This window comes from Glossina fuscipes, unplaced genomic scaffold (assembly GCF_014805625.2).
Source record: "Glossina fuscipes isolate IAEA_lab_2018 unplaced genomic scaffold, Yale_Gfus_2 2, whole genome shotgun sequence".
NCBI lineage: Eukaryota > Metazoa > Arthropoda > Insecta > Diptera > Glossinidae > Glossina > Glossina fuscipes.
The window spans coordinates 20,022,690-20,030,039 of record NW_023998416.1 but is presented as its reverse complement, the minus strand read 5'-3'; positions in this window follow the sequence as shown (position 1 = coordinate 20,030,039).

Sequence of the window (7,350 nt, the reverse complement as noted above, 5' to 3'; positions counted from 1 at the left end):
GTTAATAGAATGACTGCAAAATTTGCTTTAAACGTTCAACTTATTGATTACGTTTTGAAGCTAAAGTAAATTCTAAAATTGTTGTATTATGTTTATATTTGTAAATAAATTTCATTTCATTGCAGTTAAGGGAAAGGAACGACATCATTAACATGGTTTAAACAAATGTATAAACATATACTTGAGGTTTCCAAGGGAATCCACGAAGAGCATCAAAACACCATATGCTGTTATGGGACACTTATGTCAAATTGAGTGTCAACTGACAATTTGTAACCAAGTATTTCGTACGTCCATTAGGGGGGAGGCGATAAGCCGTTATATAATGTTACATTTACTTATAAATAAATATAATAATAAACGTAGTGTGCTAATAATGGGTAACAAAAGAAGAAGAAGGCCAGCCAGACAAAAGTTAGTTGGTGATCATTGTCATATTTCGATATAAGCCTATTATAAGGTGAATGCTTGTATTTAGTATACAGTGGTCAAATTATATATTACAACAATGGTTGTATTATAAAAGCCGTAAGTAATGAGTGAGATAACGGTTTGACTTGTACTTGTACACACACGCACGCCTAGGCAATTGCCTATAAACCTAGGCAATAATGATTTTATTTAAATATTAGAGAGAAGAAAAGGAAGCCATTTATGAAACTACAATGACGACAACGATCTGAACGACGATAATGAAGGAAATTATTTGCATACAAAACAAAGCAATATTTTCTGAAAATCTATTTCAAATGAATGAAATTAATTTTTTTTTTTTTTTTTTTTTGCATTACAAATGATTGTAACAGCTGTTGTTCTAAGATTTCTCGATTTCATTGCAATACGTAACAGAAATCTTTAAGTCAAGCTGCCTTTTACCAGGATTTAAATGAAATGCAATACATTAAAGAAAAACTATATATGAATGGATATGTAACCTGAAAATACCTTATGCTCATTTCAAGGACTCTCTCCCAACAATACTCAGCAGCTTAGAGATATTTCAATTACCATTTTCGTTTTCATTTACAATTGTGTAATAATTGTGTGTTTCTTTCTTTTTTGTTTTACTTTGCTCTTTGCTGTATGCATAAATACTGCATGCCGTTATTTGTCAAAATTTATGATGTGGTTGGGCGTATCACATTTCAAAGTCTGCGTAATTTAACAATATTCCCATTAATGGATAAATGTATATCTGTCTGTCTGTCTGTCTGTCTGTGTGTGCACGCATTCCGATTGAGTTGTTATGCTGCTTTATACCGTTGCGTTTTGTAAAAACTTGAAATTTTATAAAGTAAAAGAAAGAGACAGAGAGAAATAGTCCGCTTCCCTTTCGCCTTCTCGGAAAGGACATTATCATCACTATCACTAGGATTTAATGTAAATAAATCTTTTCAAATCCTGATATTGTTACAAATTTTGCAATTTGTTGAGAGATTTTATGTTAACAGATACCCCTTCGTCTTTCTCGATTCTCGTTGCCGTACGCACACACATGCATTGCCCATGCATGCATTGCTCGACGAAGGGGGGTTGAAATTCGTTACATTCGTTACTAATTTTTTTTTCATCATACATTTGTTTGTTTCAATATTTGTTTTATTGTTTTGTTGTATTATTTATTGTCTTCGATCTAATTTGCTGTGTTATTCATGTTTGCCTCTGCTGTTGTTGTTTGTTAGTCATGTTTCAATAACTAAATTGGGCAGACTTGTTTCTCTTTAACTCCTAGTGTTTGCTAAGTATTTTCCTTTTTGTTGGATTTTTATCTTATACGCTTTTGTCGATTTCTTTTTTCTTTTTTATATATATATATATATTTTTATTTATACACACATGGAAATACAAATATTATTTATTCAGCTTATCTTTGATTGTAATTTAATACATTTTGTGTGTATTTCCCTCTATTCCGTCTGTTTATTTATTTATTTTATTTTTTTTTTCTCTCTTTATTCTGAATTAATAATAAACTAAGGCTTGACTGTGTACGAGTACGTATTACTATTATTTTTATTATTATTATTGTTATTGCCGGTAATCGTAATCATACGTAATGTCCTTGTGGCGTCTGTTTGCACATAAAAAGCATGCGAAAAAAAAAAGAAGAAAAAGAAAAACTGTCCACATTCCCTGTTAGTGTTAGAGTGGATTTCAACTTTTTTATGCAGCAGATGTTTGTTTGCTATGGTAAGTAATTTGCATTTATCAAGACAAGAAAAAAAACAAGAAAAATTAAAATTTTAATACTTGTACTAAACTAAATATTTCATCGGCTCATATTGAATAAAAATTAAAAAATTTGAACAAACTATTAAATTGCTTTCAAGCAGTAGACAAACGGACACACAACAGATAACATTGTGGCATAAGCGTTATCGCCTAAGCTATAAAATTTGAACACTCTCAGGCATTGCTACTTTTGCACTAAACTTATGCTCAACCAAGTTTGTAGCTGTTTGCACCAAATTTTTATACAAAGTATACAATCGGACTTGTAAACAAATTAACCGCACGACAAATAAAATTGTATATGGTTTCCTTACGATATTCGACTTTTAAATGCCCACTGCTTGAAAGACATGTCCTTACCTGTTTGCTTTATTTGTTTTTTTTATGCGAGAAAACACTTCTTTGAAAACGGTAAAGTAATATTTTAGTTAAAGCATTGTTCATTCCCGGTTAAAAACTTTCATCCACATAGAATAGCCAAGCAGTTAAGAAGCGCGACTATCATGCCAGCCTGCTTGAGTTCAATGCCCAGTATGATAGACCATATTTGAATCACGATTGGCTTTTACGATCACGATTGGATCGTACCTGGAGTGAATGACCGTTCGGTGAAGGCAGAACGGTTATCGATGAGTGTACCAACGTACACTCATCCAAGACTGCTGCCAGTCTCATTGCCCTCTCCCTCTCTCTCCTCGTTTCTTTCTGACCGTATTCGCCATGTTTATACAGATTTGTCTATATAAATGCGTTCATATAAATTTATCTATTGTGGAAAGCTCATTCTAGAGAATAATAACAATCTAGTACACCTTCAGTTCCCAGTTCCCATAGGGTCCGATAATGTCTCGTTTGTTTGTAGCATTTAACCTCTTTTCGATATATATATGCAACACTGTGGCCACTTCTACTCTCTCTTTCTCTTTATCTCTCTCTTCACTTCTTTCTGACCATCGCCGCGTTATACGTTTAGAGGACAACTTCCGATTGATTGGTCATATAAAAAACAAAAGAATGTCGATTAATTTGTGAATTTGCTTCGAAAAGATTCGCTCGTGACATGAAGCAAACCATCATCGATCTTATTACTAGTATTGTTCGGCAAATACCTGCGACAAGTGGTGAGAAAGTGAAGCAGTACATTCTATCCAATGATTTAAGAATGATTCTTAACAGTGTAAAAGCAAACTAATACTTGAGGCTGGCATAAGAACGACGAAATCCTTACAGGTGGATGCATTGCGGTGTTCGTGTTTTGGCCCAAAATCGCGGTGGCACTAAATAATTACAGTCGCTGGGTATGCCTTACCTTGACGAGGGAAGAGAATGTGAAACCATATAAAATATCTCATATCTTTTATTCCGAGTACTACTGACAGTACAGGCCTTATAAGTGACGTAGGAGGACGCAAAGTATCACTTCCATAAAACTAAGTCGTCTCATTAAATTTTAACGACACGTGTAGACGCTAAAATCCGAAAGTACATATTCGTACGTACGAAATTGTTCTTAAATGCCAAGTGGCAAAAAATTGTCCCCAAAAAAAAGAGAACTAAGACTCGTAAAGCTCTTACGAGTGCTGGTTTTTGGCTTGCTTAAGCCAGCCAGGCTTCAATCACTGATAGCTGGTACATAGAAGATAAATTGTTGGTTGGAGACGCAAAAGGTGTACGCTAGCCGCGGACAGGGATTTGAATGGTTTTTGTAGCAAACTTTCCATTTCACTAAACATGTTTCAAAATACATGCATACATACATAAGCTTTATGGAAAACATACTTTCTTTGCAAATTGCTTCCCTTCGTTCAAAAACTGTTAAACGAAATATTTTATGGCGGGGAAGCTGAGGTTTCGCAAGGCTTAGGCGATCTTTGCAATGTTGCAAACACAAAAGTCACTTAATCGTTGCTCGTGTCATATTTGTTGCTCCACTTAATAGCGTTAGCGTCACAATTCTATCTGTTGGCAAAAAAAAAAAAAAAAAAAAAAAAAAAAAACAACGACAACATCTTCTAATGAAAGCAAACCACTTAGATGAGTCTTTTTTCAATGCTTTGTTTCATGATCTTGCTCGAAAGTTTGTCTTCTTATGACTCATAGATTGTTTCTTCGGCGGTCTCACCCAAGACAATCCAAGTCAGGTATGCGGAAGACGCCTCTGACTGGCATAATATTGGCCATCAAACTAATCATGTGCATGACTCAACGAAGGCAGAGAATTTAAACTTTCTGATCTTTGTTGTCCGCATGGGACCACCAAATCCAGCACATATTTGCAATGCATCGAATTCGCCGTCGGATGTTTGGAAGTAAGCTTTGCTTAGTTAACTACATACCTTAAACACACAAAGACGTTTACTTTCATTGGCCTCCCGAATATTGCTTTCCTTTTACAAGGCACTTTTTGTCAAATAAAGACTTAATATTGCTTACTTAGCCTTGACTTTAACAACGCATTCGTTTGCAAGAAATTAAAGGAAAAAGTATACAACGAAACACACAATTGTAAGTTTTTAAGGTTTTTTTTTTTTTTTTTGTTTAGAAAAACCAAAGATTTTTAAAATTTTTAAACAATAACATAAACGATTATATTGTAAGTGATGTACACATTCTCTGGCCGTAACTTATGAAACCAAGCAAAATATTTCACCTAATTTTGTAATGAATGGAATCAAAGCCTTTTTTGACATAGCCTTTCAAAAAAAATCAAATTCCATTTGAGAATTTGTTTAAATCTATTGAAAATCTTTTTTTAGGTTGCACTGGCTTGCAATGAATATAAAAAAAAAAAAAGTATAATAAAAATATCGCAGTGAGAGAAGGAGAAGAAATATATTAAGATCTCTTTTTCGTAGAGGATGGAAAGAAAAATCTTCCAAAAGCTATAGCTTAAGAGAATTTAAAAAAATATACTCTTTTACTACGTCTCTGATATTAATTTAACCTCAAAGAGATATACTTATGTCACTTTGTTTTGTGTATAGTGAATGTTTGTTTATTGTTGAACGAAGCCTTTTGGCGATTTGGAATGATGCTCAATAGCTTGATAGATGATGTTGGCCAAGACATCAAAGGTTATTATATTTTGCTTAACATTTCAAATGAATGAATGACTCATTCACTACGGTTTTGTTTACAAATCTATCTTGGCTACAAACAACGGCGTACTGAAACTTTCATAACAACAGTAAAAGATCATATTGTTCTCAAAACCCTTGAAGTAATCTAGCGATTCATTGCGGTTAATATATTTTGAAAGACCGTAGAGAAAAGCTCTTTCAATGATTGTTAAGAGGGATCAAAGCGTAGCGCTTTGGCATTTACATACATATATACATATGTAGTTACATTAAAGAGTAATTATTCATTCAAGAGTTTTGTACAACTAACAAACCCGTTGGAAACAGCTTTGCTGCGAATCAAAACGTAATGATGTAAGTGATTACACCTCAGCTAACTGTCAAAATCGAATTGTTTAGATAGTAAGTAAGCAGCACATGCCTTAAAAAAAAAAAATAAAAATAAAAATAAAAAATAAAATAAAACAAAAGGAAAGAAAATAAAAGGAAAGAAAAAAGAACGAAAATAATGCTGAGCAATGACATTAACTGACGATCATCCAGCAGCTTCGAACCTATAATGTATTGCCGTCATTGTTAATCGTTACGTAACCGCTTGATTTCTGGATACTTGCAGTTGCTTACATTTCAAGTGTCGGTTAATGTGGCAAAACATATCTTTTTCTCTTTTAAGACATATATAAGCCCCTCCCGATAGACCAATAAGTCGAAGAATAATCGTCACCTTATGTAGGTCGCTTTCAATTAAGCGAGAAACAAAGGAAGAAGATGAACGAGCATTTATCGAAACAATTTATTCGATCTTTGTTTCCTCTCTCTCTCTATCTTTCTCTCTTACTCTTTCTCTTTTTCTCTCTCTCTCTCTCTGTCTTATTAGTAAGCGTAGTAAGTGCATCTAATTCAAAATAATGTCAGAACATACGATTGATTATGAATTTCTTTTGCGATTGCTGTCAACAATATTTAATAGAAACACTATAAAGCACAAGAAACCATCCCTTGTCTGACATCCTCAGTAACCATGACAGCAGTCACTTACTTCTGTTCAATTTTTTTGCTCTCTGCATACCTTTTCAAATCCCTAAAGTATTAAAGTCCATAGATTTGTTAGGTAACGACAACAAAAATCAAGTTATACCAATATTTGCGGACATGTGCGTGAAGAATGAAAGAAAAAAAAAGAAAAAAAAAAACAAACAATAAACACGAACTCATGCCGGCTTGTTGCTCATTTGTTGCATGAAAACAATGCCAAATCAGGCCAGTTTGGGTAAAAATTGGTCAACAATTTTTTTTTAAATTCTTTAACATGTGCAGATGCTTCGGCAAATTGCCGATTGTTTGCCAATGCGTCACAATTCATTCCAATTGTTCAATGCTAATAATTAAGAAAATTTCGAAGCATAATCGCATATTAATCACATTCATCTTCACTTACTCGGCATATTAATCACAGTCGTCACTTACTCGGTAGAGGTAATATGTAATTTTTGTGCAAGTGTTTACTCGTAGTAAAAGCATCTTCTGGACTTCAGACGATGAAGCTAAGATGGATCGGATATCCGATTGACTCTGTCTTTTCTCTCCGATTTTGCGATTACTCCCCCAAACCAATGCACACACTACATGCATCTGCATATTTGGTGTTCCGAAAACACAAAGGAACTCACATAGGTTCTTGTGCGGCTGCCTTTTCTTCGAAAATCATTACATATCATCGTTAAATGGTCCATGGCGTTTAGGAGAGGCTGTGAGACAAGGTTAGTATTATTATTTATTGTTGTCAAGAATTAGGGCAGTGGTAGCACTGTTTTAGGCTTTCATAGTAACCCCCCGGGATACTGCTTGGAAATCTCCTTGATGAATTGATCTTAACTCCACTTCCGGCAAGTGAAAATTTATATATATATATATATATATATATATATATATATATATAGATACTGGGATGTCTCTCGAATTACCTACGCGATGGCGTTGGCTAGTGCAAGCAGCGATCATTCGCCGGAATGTAAAATTATTTATAGAATTTCTTCGG